The following is an 11,574-nucleotide window of genomic DNA, read 5'->3' as shown; positions in this document are numbered from 1 at the left end:
TTTTAATTTACTGAAGTATATTTGTGTATAATAACCTGCGCACAGCTTTAACATTTAGCTCAATGACTTTATCTATGCATGGACAATGTACTTAGGTTCCAGATCATGACTTAGGACGTTCTCTGCCCCCCTGAAGTCCCCCTCGTGCCAACCCCCCACCAGGCGATAACCCTCTGAAGGTAACCCCTCTTCCCGCCTCTCTCTCACCCTGGGTCATGGGTACCTGTCCTTGAACTTCAGGTGAACGGAGGCAGCTTTTGCTCAACCTTGTTTCTGTGGGATCTTTCCACACGGTGTGTAGAGCTGTGATCGTTTCTTTCTCGTGCTGCGTAGGTGGAGGTTGTTTTTTACCTGATGCTTCAGCTCCTTTCCAAGTTTAGCGTAAGCCAAGAATAACCAAACCATTGCCTCTGGATCAGAGACAAGTGACCTCCCAGATTGGCTCGTTTTAGAAGGAACTTCAGCTGAAACTGAAACAGTCATGGGCTGCTTCTCAAACCGGTTACACCACCCAGGGGTAACTGCAGGACAGCCGGTCACCTGGCAAACTTAGGGGGTTAGGCTTTTCAAGACAAGCCTAGAAGAATTCCTAAGGTGAGCATAAAATTTGGAGGCAGCTTTTAATGGAAAAAGCACAACCCAGTTCATGTACATTCTTTCCATCCCCTGTTTCTTCTAAATGGGAGGAAAGTAGAGTTAAGGTACCGTCAGGAAAGATTCCCTCCACTGCCCCCCCGCCCCCCCCCCGCCCCCCGCTGGGGCAGAGCCATGGAGGATCCTTTCAATCCAATGTTGGTAGACATAAAAAGTACAAGGGATCTTGTTAATAACATCCATTCCCAGCCCATCCTGAGGAAATGGGATGCAGGAGGCCTGGAAACCTCCATCATTCAGAAGCTTCCAGGGATTCTTCTGTGTTCAAGTTTGAGCTCTGTTGTTCAAAAGAAAGGGACAGCTTGGCATGTTTTTTTGGTGGATCCTGGAGAGAAAATCTAAAAAGGAAAAATATATTACCTTCCCCCTTTTTGTCAATATTTTTAATTGACTTATTTTGGTTATTTGGAAGAAACAGAGAGTAAACAAGCATATCCTATAGCTATGGCTACATCTGTCTCCTGTTTCACACAAGTGCTATTAAAAAAAAAGTCCTATTTAAAAAAAAATCCAAAGCCAGGGAAAATAGTAAAGAGATTAAAATTTTAAATCCTCAGAGGACAAAAATTAAGCATTCACAATTTGAGCAATTTGCTCATTCTATCAGAAATTCGGAAAGAAAACATGTATGTAAACCCCACTCATTTTATTTTGTCCCTGTAAACTAGGGCAGACAGGATGCTGAGTGTGGCAGGGGGAGCTAAGAAGCACCCTGGGGGCATATTTTTGTTAACATATAAACATTAGGCTTAGGAATCCTGTTTTCAATCAAAAAGACAGATCTGTAAAACGTTTGATCATTTTTAAGTTTCAAAACTCATCCTGATAGACTACAATATGCATCTTACGTGGCAAAAGCAAGCTGCTTTATGAATCGTATGATGTCATTTTTGCCAAGTTCAGCAAAATCACTTGAGTGTACGTCTGCAGCAATGGTTACTTCTGGAGGTGGGCTTTCAGGATTTGGGGTGGAGGTTAGTGAATGAGGAGGGACTTTCACTTTTATACTGTTTTTTATTTTTAGAATTATTTTTCTGGCATCAGCAGGTCCTATTTTTCTAATTTAAAAACTAAGGAACAATTAAAAGAATCTGTTCATGTGTAAGTAGTTAAGACAAGTTGACTTAAATTAAGGGAACTGACACAGTCTGATACTGGCCCCGCCTGCCTGCGTGAGCCATGCTCTCAGCGCTTCTCTGGCTGCCCTACGCCCCTGCTGGTTTCTGAGGGGCCGGAAGATGGCCGAGGAGAGCAGCCCACCCTGGGGGGGGTCGGCCTTTTCAGGAAGCCGGACTTGTGCATCGAATTGGTCCACAGATCTATGTGCAGGCCGTTTCTTCCCTCGATGAGAACTAGAAAGATGATGGCAGCCCTTCCTCGGCAGGATGTTTGCAGCCAGGAGGCCTTCTGAAGACACACAACGTTCAAAAGAAAAAGATGCCGAAGTCAGTCGCTCTTTTCATTTTAACAGCCCTGTGTTATCCGCGTGAGGGTCCCCACCGCAAACCCCGCCTCCCTTACACCTGGAATCTAACCGCAGATTGGAATTGGATTCAATTCATGCCCAGCTCAAACGCCAGTGTAACATCCTAAGAGTTGTTCACACATTACCCATCACCAAGTCCCTGTCACCGGAGAAACCCGGAGTCAGGTTCTGAGACAGTGGGATGGTCCCACCACCACCGTAAGGTGCTGTATCCGTTTCCTTATCTTGGTTCGTCCCCGCGCCGCCCAAGGTGAGGTTAACGGTCCACACCGCCGGCTTGGAAAAGCTGTGGCGGCGCGCCCCCTGGTGGCGGTGGTAGACATGCTCCTGGGGATGTGTTTGCTTCCACCCTACGGGTAGGGCGTGGACTGGTTCAGCTTCATCTCAGACTGAATCCAGTCTCTTTCCCTCCGAGTTTCTGCTCAGGCAACGCCTGACATTGGGGTGACTGGGGCGTCACACGCAGCACTCCCTTCCTCCAGACTTTGTTTCATTGGAGAGAGTTCCTCAAAATTTTGCTATCGCTTGCACTGCCTGAAGGTACTTAAACGTTTCACTTGTTTAAAACTAAATCCACTTTGAAAATGTACACCTGCAGTAGACAGGACTCATACATAGCGTGTCCTTTCCAGCCATTTAGGTTCTTGCCACTCACAATGTCGTCCGTGGCAGGATCATCTCCTGGGAACTGGTTGGAAATTCAGAATCCCGGAGCCCACTGGGCGCCTGCTGCGTCAGAATCTGCATTTTAACAAAATCCACGGAAGATTTCTGTACACGTTAAGATGGAGAAGCATGGACTCGGTTGGTACTTCCTCTTAGATGAGATGACTGGGACTTCATAACTTCCCCTAGTTATGGCTAACTACAAATTATAACTCTCAAGATGGCATGTACCATTTTATTTTGTTCAACTTTCCGTGTCTCATTTGCTTTTAAACACTTCTTAACTATACAAAACCAACAAAACCAAATTCCTAATGTTTGAGCATTTAAATTAGTCTACAAGCAATAGATTCTGAAGTCCCTAAGGAATAAAAATTCCAGCTACACCATTAAACGTTCAGCTGTGAATAGCGAGTCCCTCCAATCTGGAAAGTATTCCAAAGAAGAATTTCTAAGTTAAATCCCATGCCTGTCGTAAACTATGTGAGTTCACAACACCACCAGTGTACAATGCATTTTAAACACAAAACAGGGTGTAAATTAAACTGAAAAAGCAGCATAAGAATTTGAGAATACAACCTTACGTTGGTATAATACTTTTTAGTTTCTTTCAAAATGTTTCCACCCATCGTCTGCATTAGTTATATTCTCATTAGAATATTATATCCAAAAATATCAAGTTTTTGAGTAGAATGACAAAAAATGATCAAAGGAATGGAAAAAATAGTCCTTTGACATGCTAAAAATTGTGTGCAATGTTTTTTCTAACTTTTTATTTTGAACAAATTTTAAACTTACAGAAAGTTGCAAAAATAGTACGGTGTTCTTGTAGACCCCTCTGAACTTCCCCTAAGGTTATTACATGGGGTATCTATAGTACAATAATAAAATCTATAAAATTAACACAGGTATAACACTACTAACTAAAATACAGACCTTATTCAAATGTTATCTACTCTTTCTTCTAATATCCTTTTTCTGTTCCAGATAGAATTATCCAGTCTCCCAAATTCCACTCAGTTATTTTTTTTTCTCCTTAGTCTCCTCCAATCTGACAGTTCTTCAGTTTTTCCTTATCTTTCATGATCTTGACACTTTTGAAGAGTACTGATGGTTTATTTTGTAGACTGTTTCCCAATTTAGGTTTGTCTAATGTCTTCTCGTGATTTGCATGAGGTCAGACATCTTTGGCAATGAAATGATGGTGAATTCTCAGTGCATTATATCAAGGGAGGTAAGACTTTGAAACTATGTGAACTTGTTTCTCCTCAAAACTTCACCCATTAATTTTAGCATCCATTGGTGGATCTTGTCCCTATCAATGATTATTGTGGTATTCAACCATTTTATAAAAAGTTACTTACCATTTCCCTGAGGTATTTAGTAAATACTGGAGGAGACTTAAGTGTGCATGAGCAGGCTGGGAATTTGAGAAGGGAGGGGAGCTATGTTCAAATAAATGAGGGGCAGGGACAGAAAAACAAAAGGGCCCCTCTACATGTTGTAGTTCTATCCTATCTTGGAATCCCAGGGAGCTGCAAGTGCAACACTCACCTTCAAGATCTCCTAGCTAAGATTTCACAACCTCTCCATAGATATGAATCTACCAGTTAAGGAATCAAGGATTATAAGGCTTAGAATTGTGCCTTTAAAGGACAAGAATGCTGTTCAGAGTGGGAAAATCTAATAACTAACTGCCTACATGATCCCAAACCTAGTGTTAGTAAAGTGTGTAAGTGAAGCTGAGGTAATTATTTACAATGAAATAGATGGCATTTTTTATTTTTAAGTCATCCGTTTTTTTGTTTAGTATTAACAAATTCTTTTGATAGACACCTTTTTTTCTTTGATCACTTGAAATAGTTTTCCTGGAGAAGTCTTTGGTCAGACTTACTGGGTATTATACTATTGGTGACCAATTTGAAAACCTCATGCTTCAAAGGTGTTTGGTTTTGTTCTTAAAGCATGCATTCTTCTCTCTTTGTATTTAAGAGAAACCTCAGAGGCACTGAAGTTACAACAAGGGCTCCTTGCTCCACATGTCAATCATGCTTATTCCTTCCTAAGCAACAATCTCTGGTTCCAAAACTATGAGTGAATATTTTGCTAGAAACAGGGCTGAAAGGAACCAGGAGATATTTCTGGGTTTTCCAATGATATGTAGGATTAGGAGAATGTCAAAACCCCCAGGAGCCTTTTTCCTTAATCATAAAAATTTCAGTTTCTTCTCTCTAAGATAGAGAGCTATTATATCATCACTCATAGTGGTATACAGTTAACAGGAAATTCAACTTTCTGGTAGGAGGAACTGCTAACCTCTCCCATGGTGGTCACAGCATAAAGGCTTTTGATCTTTGTGAGTTCCTCATTATAGTAATCATCACATGTAATACGATTACTGAGCTGTTCTACTGTGCTGCAAAATCTCACCTGGGCAGTGTTTCACTGGCTCTTTAAAGTTCCATGAGCAGAAGAATTGTAAAGGGAATATGTCCAAAAATCTTTCCCTCCATAACAGTAATGCCAACACTGGGAAAATAATTAAAATCAACTTTTTCAGGACTCTGAAAATTAACCAGCAATCTTGGGGGAGGGGCATTTAGTCAAGAAAAAATGACTGAAGCTAAATAAGAAGAGCAAGTTTCGTAGCATTTTAACTTGCCCTGTTCCCACCCCCATGTCTCAGCTCCACTGTAGCCTTAAAACAAATAGCCCACAGTCACAGTGAGAACAAGCAGCCTAGCAGCCAGTGGAAGGGGCAGTTGTCATTACTGGACATGCCTGGTGGTTCAGAGAAGACCTCTCTTTATTTGACCTGACTTAGAGTTCATTGAAGACAAACAGCTTCCTACCTGTGGAAATTTGTTGAAAACAATCAGTGACAATTGTTTAACATCATAGCTGCCTATGGCAGTGACTAACAGAAGGGACAAACATTAGGTTAACCAAAAGCTTAGAAACAAAAAATACAGAATGAGATGTTCATAGAGGGCTTTGAAAACTTCCAGTATTCCTGGGACTATGGAAAGCCACACACATGTGTAGGACAGTGTGCATGCCCAGGGCTGTACCCATGCTGTGGAATGACCCAAGAAGGCCCTGAGTTCTCACTTCTGGCTGACTTGAGGCTCTGAGCAAGTAGGAGGAGAAGGATAAGTCAGAGCTGTAAACTTCCTAGTGTTGAAAGACAAAGAGGATACTGAAAGCAGTAAGAGAGCAGTGACTCATTACATGCAAGGGCAGCTCAATAAGATTAACAACTGATTTCTCATCATAAATCATGGAAGTCAGCAGGCAGTGGGATGACAAACTCAAAGTGCTAAAAGAAAAGCATTGTCCACCAAGAATTCTATAACCAGCAAAACTATCCTTCAAATATAAAGAAGAAATTAAGGCATTACCAGATTTTTACAAAACAGGAAACTCTTCATTAGCAGACTTGCTCTACAGGAAATACTGACGGGATTCCTTTAGGCTAAAATAAAAGGACACATGAGAGTAACTCAAATTCATGTGAAAAAATAACAAGCATGATAAAGATAACTACATAGGTATATATATATAAGACACTATAAATGTATGTTTGTAACCTTTTTATACTAAATGTTTTAAGAGACAGCTGTATAAAGCTATAGCTATCTGTGCTGAAGGTAACACAATGTATAAAGATGTAATAACAGCACTGGGGGAAGGAATGGAGTTATATAAGAGCAAAATTTTTATATACAACTGAATTTAAGGTGGTATGAATCTGAGATATTGTTAAGATGTTAATTATAGTCCCCAAAACAATCACTGAGAAAATAACTTTTTCTAAAAGTAGAATAAATGACAAGAAAATGAAACCCTAGAAAATATCTATTTAACACAAAATACTCCAATAATGAAAATATAGAGAAACAAAAACATCAGACATATAGAAAACAAAAAGTATAAAAAATAGAAAAATGGGAGAAAAAATTGCAAAATGACAGATATAAATCCTACCTAATTACATTAAATGGAAATAGATTAAACTCTACAGTTCAAAGGCAGAGATGGGCAGAATGGATGAAATAAAAAGTATCCTTCAATTATATGTTCTCTATAAGGGACACACCTTAGATTCAGAGGCACAAACAGGCTGAGACTGAAAGGGTGGGAAAAAGATTACCATGCAAAAGTAAGAAAAAGAGAGCTCGGTGGCTGTATTAATATCAAATAAAATAGACTTTAAGGCAAAACAATTATTACTAGAGACAAAGGACATATTATAATAATAAAAAGTGTCAATCCTTCAAGAAGATATAATGATTGTAAATGTATAAGCACTTAACAGCAGTACCCAAAATACATGAAGCAAAATATGGCATAAGAGAAGAGAGAAGTAGACAAATCAAAAATAATAGTAGAAGACTTGTGTAGCCCACTTTCAATAATGGATAGAAAAAAAAAAAAATAATGGATAGAACAACTATAGTGGAGATAAACAAGGAAATAAAAGATGTGAACACTATAAGCTAACTACACCTAACAGACATCTATAGAACACTCCACCCAACAACAGCAGGAAATATATTTTTCACAATTATGCGTCGAACAGTCTCCAGAATAGACCATATGTTAGGATAAAAACCAAGTTTAAACAAATTTAAAAGAATTAAAATCATGAAAAGTATGTTCTCTAACCAGAATAGAATGAGATTAGAAATCAATAACAGAAGGAAAATTGGGCAATTCACAACTAGATGAAAATTAAACAAGGCACTGCTAAATAACCAACTGGTCAAAGAAGAAATCACACACGCACGCATAAAACAGAAAACACACTCGGATGAAAACACACACACACACACACACACACACACACAAGCATACCTAAACTTATGAGATGCGACTAAAGCAGTCTTAGAGGGAAATTTACAGCTGTAAATGCCTATATTTTTTAAAAACAAATAAATCAGATAAATAATCTAATATCTTACCTTAAGAAACTACAAAAAGCAAAAAGAGCAAACTAAACTCAAAGCCAGAAGAAGGAAGGAAATAATAAAGATTAGAGTGGAAATAAGTAAAATTATGAAAATAGAGAAAAATCAATAAAACTAAAAGATTCTTTTAGTTCTTTGAGAAGATCAACAAAATTGATGAACCTTTAAGCTGACCAGAAAACTCAAAAAGGGAGGACTCACATTACTAATATAAGGAACGAAAGAGGTGATACTGCTACAAGCACCACAGAAATACAAATCATAAGGAAATACTGTGAACAACTGTATACCAAGAAATCAGATAATCCATGTGAAATACACAAATTCTTAGAAAGGCACAAACTACCAAAACTGACTCAAGAATCAATAAAATATCTGAATAGACCTATAACAAGAGGTAAAATTAGTAATGAAGAAACTTCTCACAAAGAAAAGCTCAGGACCAGATGGCTTCACAGATGAATTTTGCCAAATGTTTAAGGAAGAATTTTAATGAATGCTTTACAAACTCTTACAGAAATAGAAGAGGAGGGAAAATTTTACAACTCATTCTCTGAGGCCAGTATTTTTCTTTCTTTTTTTTTTTTTTTTTTTTTTCCGGTACGCAGGCCTCTCACTGTTGTGGCCTCTCCCATTGCGGAGCACAGGCTCCGGACACGCAAGCTCAGAGGGCATGGCTCACGGGCCCAGCCGCTCCACGGCTTCCCAGACCGGGGCACAAACCCGCGTCCCCTGAATCGGCAGGCGGACTCTCAACCACTGCGCCACCAGGGAAGTCCCTGGGCCAGTATTGTTCTGATACCAAAACCAGACAATGACATCACCGGGGGGGAAAAAAAAAATCTATGAATATAGATGAAAAAATCCTCAACAAAATACTAACTACCTGAATCTATTGACATACAAAGTGGATTATACACCACGAGCAAGTGTAAATTATCCCAGGAATACAAGATTGGTTTGACATTCAAAAATCCATTTGACAAAATCCAACATTCCTTCATGATAAAAATACTCAACAGACTACAAATAGAAGAGAACTTCCTCAAAACAACAAAGGGCATCTATGAAGAACCCTATGAAACATCATAATAGTAAAATACAGAAGCTTTCCCTTTAAGACTGGGAAAAAAGAAAAGGATATCTTCCCTCAAAACTTCTATTCAGCATGATACTGGAGGTCCTAGCCAGGGCATTCAGGCAAGAAAAAGTAATAAAAGGCACCAGATTGAAAAGGGCAAAGTATCTCTATTGGCAGGAATCTGCACAAAAAGTATTAAAGCTAGTGAATGAGTTTAGCAAGGGTGCAGGATACAAAATCAACATACAGAAATCAATTGAATTTCCATCACCATAATAAACAATTTGAGAATAAAATTTTAAAACAATTCCATTTACAATAGTTTCAAAAAGAATAAAACACTAGGAATAAATTTAGCAAAACAAGTCCTTGGAAACCCACAAATCATCACTGAAAGAAACTAAAGAGACCTAAAGAAATGGAAAGACAGCCTGTGTTCATGGATTGGAAAACTTAGTATTGTTAACATGGCAGTATTCTTTAAATTGATCTACAGATTTAAAGCCATATTTGTTAAAATTTCAGCTGCCCTTTTGCAGAAATTAACAAGTTGATTCTGGACTCCCCTGGTGGTGCAGAGGTTAAGAATCTGCCTGCCAATGCAGGGGACACGTGTTCAATCCCTGGTCTGGGAAGATCCCACATGCCGTGGAGCAACTAAGCCCATGTGCCACAACTACTGAGCCTGTGCTTTAGAGCCCGCGAGCCACAACTACTGAAGCTCGCGTGCCTAGAGCCCGTGCTCCGCAACAAGAGAAGCCACCACAATGAGAAGGCCGCACACCACAATGAAGAGTAGCCCCCTTTCGCCGCAAGTAGAGAAAGCCCATGTGCAGCAACGAAGACCTAACACAGACAAAGATGGAAAATAAATAAATAAATCTATTTTTAAAAAAAAGGAAAAACAAGTTGATCCTGAAATCTACATGGATCTGGGCTTCCAGTTTTCAGTTCAGCATATAAGGAGATTGGAAGTCGTCACTCTTTCCTAACAATTTGACTTATGTCTTTTAACATAACATAACTGGAAAATCGACAACTCTTTTAAGAACCATTAAGAGAAGTGAGGTCACAGGGCAAACTGTTGGCCTCAAAATTAAAGAAACAGACAGGCAAATATAGAAAATCACAACTTACCAGAGCAGAAATCCCTGAGCACAAACCTCGAAGGGACCCAGTACCGAGGTAGAAAATACAAACTGTAATTGATGAACTACTGGAGGCTCAGGGTGGACACGTCTGAGAGTTAAAAAGTCCAGGGCGTGGGGTAGTCACAGGAGGGATCTTACACTTTCATGATTTTTACCTCCTGGGGCTTGACCAGATCTTCACAGTGATACTGAATGAAAATCTCCTCATGCTTCTAGCATGGGGAGGGGAAAAGGAGCCCTTTGAAATATGACAGAGCATTCTGTTCTTCTTAATCAGGCTTGTCCTCAAGAGAAACGATTTTATCAGAGCCTCAACTATTGGGGATTTATCAGAGCCTAGACGACTCAGGAAATACCCAACTCCACCCCACTCTAGCCATCTGTCCCACCTAAGAGAGTGGGGGGCGGGAACTGAGGAGCACTTACAAAGGTCACAGGTCAGAGACACAGGACACTGAAAGACTGAAGCCTAATCACAGGACTGTAGAATGCTTCCCCTCCCCTTACACCTCACCACCACTTTACTAAAGGCCTATTTATGGCAGTTCTATTTACCCAGGATATCGTGCCTATCCAGAAAAAATTACAAGACATACTAAAACACAAAGAATGCAGTTTGAAGAGACAGAATGAACATCAAAATCAAACTGAGTATGACAAAAGATGTTGGAATTTTCAGACCAAGTTAAAACAATCATGATTAATACAGAAAACGCTCTAATGTATAAAGTAGAAACCATGTAAGAACAGATGGGCAACGGAGCAGAAAGATGGAAATTCTAAGGAAGGATCTAAAAGAAATGCAAGGGATTGAAAACACAATAAAAGAAATGAAGAATGCTTTTGATGAGCTCACTAGTATACCAGATGCAGCCGAGGAAAGAATCTCTGAATTTGAGGATGTGTCAGTAGAAGCTTCCAAAATGGAAAAACAAATAGAAAAAAGACTGGAAAAAGTCACAGAACCAAATAGCCAAGAATTGTGGGATTACTACAAAAAGGTGTAACATACACATAATGGGAATACCAGAAAGAGAAGAGAGAGCGAAAGGAAAAGAAATATTTGAAACAATGGTGACTGATAATTTCCTCCAAATTAATGCTGGACACCAAATCACAGATCCAGGAAGCTCAGAGAACACCATGCAGGAAAAATGCCAAAAAACCATCTAAGACATATCATATTTAAATGTCAGAAAATCAAAAAGAAAGAAAAAATTTGAAAGTCAGATGAAAAAACACCTTACCTATAGAAGAGCACAGATAAGAATCACATTTGATTTCTCTTCAGAAACCATGGAAGTAAGACAAGAGTGGTGTGATATATTTAAATTGTTGAAAGAAAAATACTCCAACCTGGGACTTTGAACGCTAGAGAATTATCCTTCAACAGTGTAGGAGAAAGACTTTTTCAGACAAATAGAAATTGAGGGTATTTGTTCCCGGTAGATGAGCCCTGCAAGAAATGTTAAAAGAAGTTCTTCAGGGAGAAGGAAAATGATATAGTTCAGAAACTTGGGTTTACATAAAGAAAGGAAGAGCATCAGAGAAAGGATAAGTGAAGGT

At 39.2% G+C, this 11,574-nt stretch overlaps 1 long non-coding RNA gene across 1 annotated transcript; it reads right to left on the bottom strand.

Annotated features, from left to right (window-relative positions):
• Positions 1 to 1,006: 1,006 nt before the first annotated feature.
• On the bottom strand, positions 1,007 to 10,440 carry LOC113626444 (uncharacterized). Its single transcript, XR_003435154.1, has 3 exons — positions 9,995 to 10,440; positions 6,208 to 6,281; positions 1,007 to 2,061 (listed from the first exon to the last, which is right to left on the bottom strand). It is a non-coding gene; the product is annotated as an uncharacterized LOC113626444 (long non-coding RNA).
• Between the last annotated feature and the right edge of the window lie 1,134 nt (positions 10,441 to 11,574).

The sequence above is a fragment of the Aethalodelphis obliquidens genome, unplaced genomic scaffold (genome assembly GCF_003676395.1).
Source record: "Aethalodelphis obliquidens isolate GAN/ISIS:26980383/991018 unplaced genomic scaffold, ASM367639v1 scaffold18, whole genome shotgun sequence".
In the NCBI taxonomy this organism is placed as follows: domain Eukaryota; kingdom Metazoa; phylum Chordata; class Mammalia; order Artiodactyla; family Delphinidae; genus Aethalodelphis; species Aethalodelphis obliquidens.
This window is presented reverse-complemented; position numbering and strand designations above follow the sequence as displayed.